This window comes from Macaca fascicularis, chromosome 1 (assembly GCF_037993035.2).
Source record: "Macaca fascicularis isolate 582-1 chromosome 1, T2T-MFA8v1.1".
Classification (NCBI taxonomy): domain Eukaryota; kingdom Metazoa; phylum Chordata; class Mammalia; order Primates; family Cercopithecidae; genus Macaca; species Macaca fascicularis.
Window position 1 is genome coordinate 102,636,904 of NC_088375.1, and position 11,377 is coordinate 102,648,280.

Genomic DNA, 11,377 nt, shown 5'->3' on the forward strand with positions numbered 1-11,377 from the left:
AACAGTAATGGAATAAACTGTTGGGATACATGGGAGGCACTGAAGCAGAGGATCCCTGAACATTTTACAGAGGAATTTTGACTAAGATAGTATCTGAGTAGTATGACCCTTAGGAGCCTTTCTTGCTCAGAGAATCAAAGACTCTCCAGTTAAATGATCTCAAAATCCCCTTAATTGTGATATTTTAGAACCTATGAATAGAATTCAGGCTATGATCCTTGGAGATGGTACTTCAGTGTTTTATTTTTCTAATTCCTCAGATGCTCCACTGGGATTTTATGTAATCTGGATTTAAATAGAAACATAATACTTGAGGGTGCTGGGTTCCCCCAAAAGAAGGCAATCTACAGAGTTTTCACATGTAAAACTTTTAAGAAATACAAATATTTATTTTAAGGAAAACATCAATCAGTTAACTGAGAGAAATTATGTAGGCAACTTCAGATATGAAAGGAGTGGAATTTTTAACTTCTTAGATACAAATAAAAATATTTAATTTCTCCAGATTGCCACATTAAAATGGAGTTTAAGTACTAGATTTCAATTAGACCTAAAAGCATACATCCAGGAGTACACAGCAGAAAGAGAAGCAGAATAGTGAGAAATGAGGGACAAGTGCAGTATCTGTTTCATTTAATCCATGAGTCCACCAATGAACAAAAAAGAGAAGTAGAGGAGGAAGGAAGAAAGGAAGGAAAGGAGGGAGGGAGGGAGGTAGGAAGGAAAAAAGGAAGGAAGGGAGAAAGGAAATTAGGAAATAAGGAAGGAAATAAGGAAGGAAGGAAGGGAGGAAAGAAGAAAATAAGGAAGAAGGGAGGAAGGAAATAAGGAAAAAAGGAAGGGAGGAAAGAAGGAAATAAGCAAGGAAGGAAGGAAAGGAAAGGAAAAGAAAAAAGAAAATAAAATCTAGCTGTAAGAATGACCCCATATGATCATCGAGAACAACTCAGTTTTTTTTTTTTTTCAAACGGAGTCTCACTCTGTTGCCCAGGCTGGAGTGCAATGGCGTAGTCTTGGCTCACTGCAACCTCTGCCTCCCAGGTTCAAGCAATTCTCCTGCCTCAGCCTCCCAAGTAGCTGGGATTACAGGCACAAGCCATCACGCCTGGCTAATTTTTGTATTTTTAGTAGAGACAGGGTTTCACCATGTTGGTCAGGCTAGTCTCAAACTCCCGACCTCAGGTGATTGGCCCGCCTTGGCCTCCCAAAGTATTGGGATTATGGGGGTGAGCCACCACACCTGGCCAAATTCAGAGCATTATAAAGGTCATTCCCAGTCACTCTTAGTACCTTCAGTGAAAGGTAGCCTCTGATTCTCCTTTTTAACTCTGCTACTTACCAGAAATGCCATCAGTGATCTCCATGGGGTGCATAGAGAGAGGTTTCCTCAAACACCACTCATCATTCAAGTCCTGGCCCCACAAATCCCCAAACTAGGTCAATGTTCGCACTGCTCAGTAAGTACTTACATTGCTCTCTCCCTTCTAATTTAGAGAGAAGCAGCTATTCAGTATTTGGGAGTCTCCTGATAAGTAGCATCAGAGCCACAGATCAGAGCCTGAGGAAATAACAGCAAATGAGAGGGAAGCTGCCTTGAGATAGAAACTCACCCGAATCAATAGAGCTAGCCTCTTCCATCTATCAGGACTCCCAGCTTCTCCAGATAAGTCACTATCTTCAGAAGTTCTGATCACCAACATGGGTTGTGGTTAATTAGAAGCAAATACTGCAATCACTGGACTCCTGAGGTCTACTGCCCTGGAGCTGTTGTCTTGGGGTTAATTAGAAGTCAAGTTCATTTTGGAAAAAAATAATGTCACCAGTTTCTCAAAGGTGGCCTCAGTTGGGGAGCCTGGGGAGTTGAAGTCATGAGCATAATTGGCCCATGTATGCTTTGAAAGTTGAGTCCATTTGACAGTTGTGATGGATTCTGAAGGAGAGCCCACCACAATTAAGACTTACAGTGCAGCAGTCCAACTGGAAAATTTTTACTGAATTTTAAGTCAGAAGACTGATGTATTTGTCCAGTGATACTCAACTTCAGTGTTTCTAAGAATCAAAAGAGGGTTGAATTATATTTTCCAGGGCCCTGCCCCTAGAAACTCTAATTGAGAACACTGAGATATTTTGCAAAAACCTAATATTGTAGTAAGTATACAAAATCTAGCTGAGCTCTATCATCAAACGGTGTGTTATCTTATGAATGCATTTTACCAGAATGACAAAATAATACAGAGTTGTGAGTTTTGTTCAAGCTAATCTATAAAGCCAATATAATTCCAACCTAAATCCCTACATAAATTTTGAAGTCACCCTGTCAACCAGATTTCCAAAATTTACACGAAATTACAAAACAATTTTGTAAAGGGCAAGTAATATAGGCCCTCACTCTTCCTAGTAAAAACAATATGCTTTAGTAATAAAAAAGAGCATGCTATTGGTGCAGGAAGAAACAAGTAGTATAGAGACAGAAAGGAGAGCTCAGAAATTAATGTATGTGTATTTGGTTGTATGTACAATGTATGTGTATATTGTGTGAGAACTTGGTCTTTGGGAGAAGTGACCTCACAAGTCAGTGAGAGAATTAAAATTATTTACTAAATTATGCTAGGAAGACTCTAGTGTATTCCACCACTCAGAAAGAGGTGACCTGGGAGAATACGAAATGGTTTACTTGAGGTTCAGTTACTGCACAGCACCTAGCACAGCCTCATGTGTCTGCACAAAGCAGAATATACTCTGAACCAATAGCCAAAGGATTGTGTCCATTCTCTAATAACAAGAATGTATAAGTCTGAGAACGGATGTAAGGGGAGGTGAAATGATTCCTTCTGTTATTACTCCTAATGACTTACACGCATAAGTTTGAGCTTTGTGGATTAGAAGTGTTATTTCACAAAGGAGTGTTACTTCCACCAGCAAACACAAAAATGGAGATTGAGATGGCCCCTTGGCCACTTCTGTCTACTTTGTCCTTCTGTGCCAGTAATCTACAGACAGAAATGAATCCTGTTTTTTTTTTTTTTTTTCCAATGAAAACATAGGGTGTTGCTGCTATACTACCAAGGCAGAAAAGAGTATGTCTAGAATCTAGATGCTCTAGGGCATTTTTTTATTACTTCATATACAAAGGCAAAATTTAATAGAAGACTAAAACAACCTAATTTAGGCAGTCACTAATGGTTCAAGCCCTTCAGAAATGTTGGGGGATGAGGTGAGTTCAAAAGAATACAAATAGGTGAAATTTTTAAAAATCATAAACGTCACTGATAGTCATGTTTACTTACAGAAACAAGGATAGCAGTAGCTGTTTCATTTTACTGCTTGCTTTATTATGTATATATGTGTATGTTGATCATTTTCCCACCTTGTCTTAACCTACCAGTGTATATAAGGTGTGTTGATGGTACAAAACATAATTCCATCTACAAAGAAAAGGCTATCAAATAATAATTTATTAACTTGTGGAGCTCTGTTTCATTTTTAGAGATAAATGTGGGTACCTCTTTATGTGAGATGTATTTGCATTATGTTCATTATTACTATTTGGAAATTTAAACATCAACAGAAGGATGTGTATGGATGGTGAATACCTAGAAGGGAAACCTGTGCTGACTATATTTTACTGATACTTAGTATCATACTTACACATCTAAGTTCTCTGTACCACAATGTAGGAATAAAAATTCTGGAAATCCTGAGGTCCATTTTCCATATCACCTTGCCAAAAGGGTTTTATGAAAAAGGAGCATTCATGAAATATGTAGATGCAGAAGAGGGAAGCCAGTTTTTGGGGGCAACATGATATGCCAGCACTTATCAGATGACAGATGTGGACTTTAGCCCTTCACGTTCAGATTTCCTGAGAATCATCCATCAGTACTGCAGCAGCCAAGACCATCTGTGAGGGCTTCCTGTGATCCTTGCAATTCAGAAAATCAAGAGCAGCTTTCCTGACATTTATTCTCCTAATCTTCCACTGCATACACAAGCCTCTATTTTCTCTATCAAATCTATTATTTTAAATTCCTAGACTCTCAAAAAGTAACAGTATGTAAACCTACCTCAATCTTAGCAATAGATGCTGGAGTTTTGATTTTTCTTGTCTATATTTGGAATAACTTTATAAATGCCATTTTATTAATTTTTATAAATTTCTCAGAGTTTGGGTAAATGAAATAGTTTTTTGAAAAATTGCACATTACCCACAAAATGAAATTGCTGAATGAAAATATATTCTTATTTCAAATTTTAATATGCATTGTGTTGGCACATAATCTCCACAAAGGTTATAAAACTTACACTTTCATTAACAATATGTGAAGATGCCAATTTCTCCATTATGTATATAATGTTACTTTTAATCTTAAATTCTGGCCAAGATGAAATATAAAAATGATATCCTCATTCCATTTACATTTCTTTGATTACTAGTAGAAGTAAAACACTTTTTAAAAAATTATCAGTGTTATCCAACTTTTGAAAATTATCTATTTAGTTTATTTTCCTATTACATTTTTTTCTTTACAGATTTGAGAGGCTACTTGGTTCAATAATTGTGTTTGACCTTTGAATTAAAAGTGTTCCACCTTGTCTTTTATTTTTATTAGAAAACTTTTAATAATTAACAATTAACTTTATAGAGGATTAACTTACATCATACAAAATGTTCCCAACTTAAATGTACAGTTTGGTACATTTAAGCAATACTAAGCAACAATACTCAATCAGATTACAAAGCATTTCTACAATGCCAGAAATCTCCCCCTCCAGCCTTGTGATCAATTCTACCCAGCCTTGGTCCCAGAAACTCCAGTCAAATTACAGAGCATTTCTACAATGCCAGAACTCTCCCCCTCACCACTTGTGGTCAATTCTACTCAGTCTTGGTCCCAGAGAAACAATAATCTGTTTTCTGTCAATCCTGTTTGGCCTTTTCCAGAATTTCATGTAAATGGAATCAAACAGTATGTTAACTTTTGTGTCTAGTTTCTTTCACTTAACATATTTCTGAGATTCACTCATGATGTGTCATTTCTCAGTTCATTCTTTTCACTGCTTAACAGTATTCCATTTTATGAATATACTGCAATTTATTCAGTGAAGGATAAATTGAACTGTTGAAAGATATTTGGATTCTTTCTAGTTGGAGGCTAATAGGAATAAAACTGTTACAAACATGAGTTTCCAAGTCATTGTATAGACATATATGTTCATTTATGTTTGGTACATACCTAAGAGTGGAGTGACTCTGCCACATCATAGATATAAGTTTAGCTATTTATAAACCTCCAAGCTGTTTTTCAAAGAGGTTGTATCATAATTCAATCCTACCAACAATGTTGTAAAATTTCCAATGATTTCTTATCTTATCCACCTCTAGGCATTGCCAGTCTTTTAATTTATTACATGTATAGTTATCTTTCCTTTTAGTTTTATTAGGCATTCTTCTGAAGAATAATTATATTGAGCATTTGTACATACTCTGTGGCTATTCGTATATCTTGTTTTGTGAAGTGTGTGTTCAAATCTTTGACCATCTTTTAATTATGTGTCTTCCTTTATTATAGAAGAGATATATATTTTTTCTGGATACAAGCCCTTGATTAGGTATATATTTTGTAAATATGTTAGCCTAGCATGTGAATTACCTTTCCATTTCATTAATCATTCTTTTTTATATAAATTATTGAGCTATAATTTTATATCATAACATTTATACTTTTTAAGTATAAATTTATAAATTTCAGTGTTTTTTAGTATTTTCACAGTTTTACACCCATCAAATTGTCTAACTTTTTAAAAGCAGACGTTTTTAATTTTAACATAGTTCAATTTGCCATTTTTTTCTTTTTAAGATTCATGTTTTCGGTCTCCTAATAAGTCTTTGTCTACTCCAAGTTGAAGAAATTTTCCCCTGTGCTTTCTTTAAAATGTGTACAGTTTTGACATTTTTAAGTTACAATGCCTATATGAGGTGTAATTATGTATATGGTGGTGTAAGGATCGAGTTTTATTTTTATTTTTTGTATGGGTATTCAATATTTCCAGAACAGTATGTTGAAAAACTATTCTCTCCTTATCAAACTACCTTGACAACTTTATTGAAAGTCAATTAAGCATATATGCATAAGACTATTTCTATAATATACATTCTGTTCCTTTGATTTGTGTGTTTATTTTTATGATAATATCACTTAGTCAATGTCGTTCTACGGTATGTTTTGAAATCCTGTGCTAATATATTTTAAATGTTTTCTATATTTCTAAATTGCTTGGATTATTTTATGTGCTTTGCATTTTCATATACATTTTATAATCAATGTGTCAATTTCTAGAGAAAATCACGCCAGGATTTATATTGTGATTGTGTATAATCACAGTGGCCAACAGCACATTTCTGCCCACTGCCTCCCACCCCCAGTGGAGTTGAAAAGTTCAGGTTTAGTGTTGTTGCAGTGGCACTTGTCCAGAACTGGTACCTCCCCATGGTTGGGGGACTTTAAATGTATCAGTGAAAATAACTTTTTCCCCTTCAAGGGGAAGAAAAAATATGACTCCTCAAAACCCAGCAGATCTAGCTATGAGATCTTTCCTCTTACCTCATCTCTTCGGGCTTTTTTTTTTTGGAGTGGAGGAAGACAGACTAAAACCTAACCTGAGTTACAAGAAACGAGACAGTAATGGCTATAAAGGGAGTGACCAGAAGCAACTGGGACACTCCTTTACCTCCCATATCCAATGTATGCGCTTTGCAGAAAAACAACAAAAATAACAAATTCACAAAATACAACAGTTAGAATTACAAAATCCATTTATCTAAGGGTGGTAAAAGGCAGGATGGAAAGGTGGGAGGGTAGATGGCACAGGGAGAAAAATGAAGCATTCTAATCAGTCCAGGCATAGGGACTGGCAAATGCTAGAAAATAGCTGCAGAAAAACCCGTGGTCCTTTCAGACTCACTGTGATGTTTAAAATCCACACACTGGTGTCAGGGAACATTATGAATTACGTGTACCAGAGACAAAAATTCCAGTTCCTCAGAGAGAAGGCAATACACAGAAGGCCCTTGGCGGAGTGGGTCCTGTTTTCCTTGGCAGGGGGAGGTGAACAGGAAAAAGAGCTGCCACAGCCTCCTTCCAATCCCGCTCATCCCCTTTGGATGGCAAGCAACTCAGTGGCCTGCAGCAGCTTTCCGTTTGGCAAGAGACGGTTGCCATGAAGGGAACTTGAAACTATAGATTGTTTTTAGCATGATGATCATTTTAACAATATTGATTCTTTTAATCCATAACCTTGGGATATTTTTATTAGCTTCTGTCATCTATAATTACTTTTATCAGTGTTTCATACTTCTTGTAGATATTTTTACCTCCTTTTTAAAATGTATTACCAGCTATTTTATTTTTGTTGCTTTTATAAATGAGTTTGAGTTGTTGATTTGCTTATCAGCTTGCATGCAAAAATCAGAAATTCCACTGATTTTTATACATTGATTTTGTATCCTGAAACTTTACCGAAGTCATTTATCAAATCTAGGTGTCTTCAGGGTTTTCTAGGTTACAATATTTCAACTTCACTAACTTTAATTTTTTCCCATTCAGTATGACTTCAGCAGTGGGTTTGTCATACCTAGCTCTTACTATTTTGAGACATGTTACTTCAATGCCTAGTTTGTTGAGAGTTTTTATCATAAAGGAATGTCAGATTTTATCAAATGCTTTATCTCGATTTATTAAGATGATCATTTTTTTTCTTGTTTTTAATTCTGCTTAAGTGGTGAATTACATTTATTGATTTGCATATGTTCAACCATCCTTGCATTCCTGGAATAAAACTCAATTGATTGTGATAACTTATCATTCCTTGTGATATTGGATTTTGTTTGCTAGTATTTTGCTAAGAATTTTTGCATCTATATTCATCAGGGATATTTGCTTATAGTTATCTTTTTTGTTTTTCTGTCCTTGACTGGTTTTGGCATCAAGGTAATATTGCTTTCATAGAATGAATTAGGAAGGAATCCCTTCTCCTTGAGTTTTTGGAAGAGTTTCAGTAATATTGGTACCAGCTCTTTTTTGTATATCCAGTACAATTTGACTGTTAATCCATCTCGTCTTGGGCTTTTTTCTGTTGGAAGATTTTTTTATTACTGATCTATTTCATTGCTCATTATTAATCTGCCCAGGATTTCTGTTTCTTCTTGGTTCGATCTTGGGAGTTTGTATGTTTTTAGGAATTCTAGTTTGTGCACAAAGAAATAGTCACAGTAGTCTCTGATGATCTTTTGTATTTCTGTAATATCAGATGTAATGTCACCATTACCATTTTTATTGTTCTTATTTTAATCTTCTCTCTTTTTTCCTGGTTAATCTAGCCGTTGGTCTACCAATTTTATTTATTCTTTCAAAAAATCAACTTTTCATGTTGTTGATACTTAATATTATTTTTGTTTTGTTGTTGCTGTTGTCCTTTTTGTTTAACTCTCATTTGATTCTCCTCTGATCTTTGTTTTCTTTTCTTCTGCTAGCTTTGGGCTTGATGTGTTCTCATTTTTCTATTTCCTTGAGGTGCAACACTGGGTTGCCAATTTGAGATATTTCTGTCTTTTGGATGTAGGTGTTTAATGCTTTAAATTTGTCTCAGCACTGTTTTTGCTGCCTTTCAGAGCTTTTGGTTTGTTAGGTCCCTATTTTTATTCCTTGAAATTTTTTTGACTTCTGCCTTAATTTAATTATTTCCCAAAAAGTCATTCAGGAACAAATTGTTTAGTTTCCATGTACTTCTGTACTTTCAATGTTCCTTTTGGCATTGACGTTTAATTTTATTCCACTGAGGTCCAAGAAAATACTTGATATGATTTTGATATTTTTGAATTTATTAAAACTTTCTTTATGGTCAAGCATATGGTCAATTTTGGGGAATGATCCATGCACACATGAGGAAAATGTATATTCTGCAGTTGTTGGTTAGAATGTTCTGTAAATATCTGTTAGGTCCATGTGGTCTAGAGTCAAGTTTAAATCCAGAGTTTCTTTATTGATATTCTGCCTCAATGATCTGTCTAATATTGTCAGTAAAATGTTGAAGGCCCTCATTATAATTGTATTGCTGTCAAACTGTATTCTTAGGTCTAGTACTACTTGCATTATTTTTATATTGCTGGACCTGTTAAATTCATTTAGTAGTCTTTATAATCTTTTTCTTTGTTTATTTAGGATTTGGTATGTAAACATTCACATTTTCTGTGAATAAATACAAATTTACATCTTGTTAATATAAATTATTCTTTCTTTTTTTGCTTATTACATTCGCTAGGAATTGTCATACAGTACTGGATTGAAGTAATGAAACCAGATGTTCTTCTTTTGTTCTGAGCATAAAAATTACTTGACCTACACATTTGATTACCCAGGAAGTGCTGTACCTTTATAAACAGCCTATCTGCACTTGATAAAAAAAAAAAATTCTGCTATTTTTACGTGTATCTTTTTGTAAATAGTAATTATGTCAAGCCTATTATTGTTTGCATCTTATAATTCTTACCAATATTTTTCTACTTGTTTTATCAATTACATAAGAAGAAATGTAGAAATATTTATAGTTTGGATTTGGCTTCTTCCTTTTCTGTCTTGTCACTTTGGGCGTCCTGTTTTTTAACTTTTTATGAAATGCATATTTATATTTGAAAATTAGAATTTGTATTAAATTTTTTTTATATACTTTAAGTTCTAGGGTACATATGCACAACGGGCAGGTTTGTTACATATATATGCATGTGCCATGTTGGTGTGCTGCACCCATTAACTCGTCATTTACATTAGGTATATCTCCTAATTCTATCCCTCCCCTCTACCCCCTCCCCACAATAGGACCTGGTGTGTGATGCTTCCCTTCTTGTGTCCAAGTGATCTCATTGTTCAATTCCCACCTATGAGTCAGAATATGTGGTATTTGGTTTTCTGTTCTTCTGATAGTTTGCTAAGAATGATGGTTTCCAGCTGCATCTGTGTCCCTACAAAGGACACAAACTCATCCTTTTTTATGGCTGCATAGTGTTCCATGGTGTATACGTGCCACATTTTCTTAATCCAGTCTGTCACTGGTGGACATTTGGGTTGATTCCAAGTCTTTGCTATTGTGAATAGTGCCACAATAAACATGCGTGTGCATGTGTTTTTATAGCAGCATGACTTATAATCCTTTGGGTATATACCCAGTAATGGGATGGCTGGGTCAAATGATATTTCTAGTTCTAGATCGTTGAGGAATCGCCACACTGTTTTCCACAATGGTTGAACTAGATTACAGTCCCACCCACAGTGTAAAAGTGTTCCAATTTCTCCACATCCTCTCCAGCACCTGTTATTTCCTGATTTTTTAATGATTGCCATTCTAACTGGTGTGAGATGGTATCTCATTGTGGTTTTGATTTGCATTTCTCTGATGGCCAGTGATGATGAGCATTTTTTCATGTGTCTGTTGGCTGTATGAATGTCTTCTTTTGAGTCTGTTCATATCCTTTGCCCACTTGTTGATGGGGTTGTTTGTTTTTTTTCTTGTAAATTTGTTTGAGTTCTTTGTAGGTTCTGGATATTAGCCCTTTGTCAGATGGGTAGATTGCAAAAGTTTTCTCCCGTTCTGTAAGTTGCCTGTTCACTCTGATGGTAGTTTCTTTTGCTGTGCAGAAACTATTTAGTTCAATTAGATCCCATTTGTCAATTTTGGCTTTTGTTGCTGTTGCTTTTGGTGTCTTAGACATGAAATCCTTGCCCATGCCTGTGTCCTGAATGGTATTCCCTAGGTTTTCTTCTAGGATTTTTATGGTTTTAAGTCTAACATTTAAGTCTCTAATCCATCTTGAATTAATTTTCATATAAGGAGTAAGGAAAGGATCCAGTTTCAGCTTTCTACTTATGGCTAGCCAATTTTCCCACCACCATTTATTAAATAGGATATCCTTTCCCCATTTCTTGTTTTTGTCAGGTTTGTCAAAGATCAGATGGCTATAGATGTGTGGTATTATTTCTGAGGGCTCTGTTCTGTTCCATTGGTCTATATCTCTGCTTTGGTACGAGTACCATGCTGTTTTGGTTACTGTAGCCTTGTAGTATACTTTGAAGTCAGGTAGCATGATGCCTCCAGCTTTGTTCTTTTGTCTTAGGATTGTCTTGGCAATGCAGGCTCTTTTTTGGTTCCATATGAACTTTAAAGCAGTTTTTTCCAATTCTGTGAAGAAAGTCATTGGTAGCTTAATGGAGATGGCATTGAATCTATAAATTACCTTGGGCAGTATGGTATTTTCACAATATTGATTCTTCCTATGCATGAGCATGGAATGTTCTCCCATTTGTTTGTGTCCTCTTTTATTTCACTG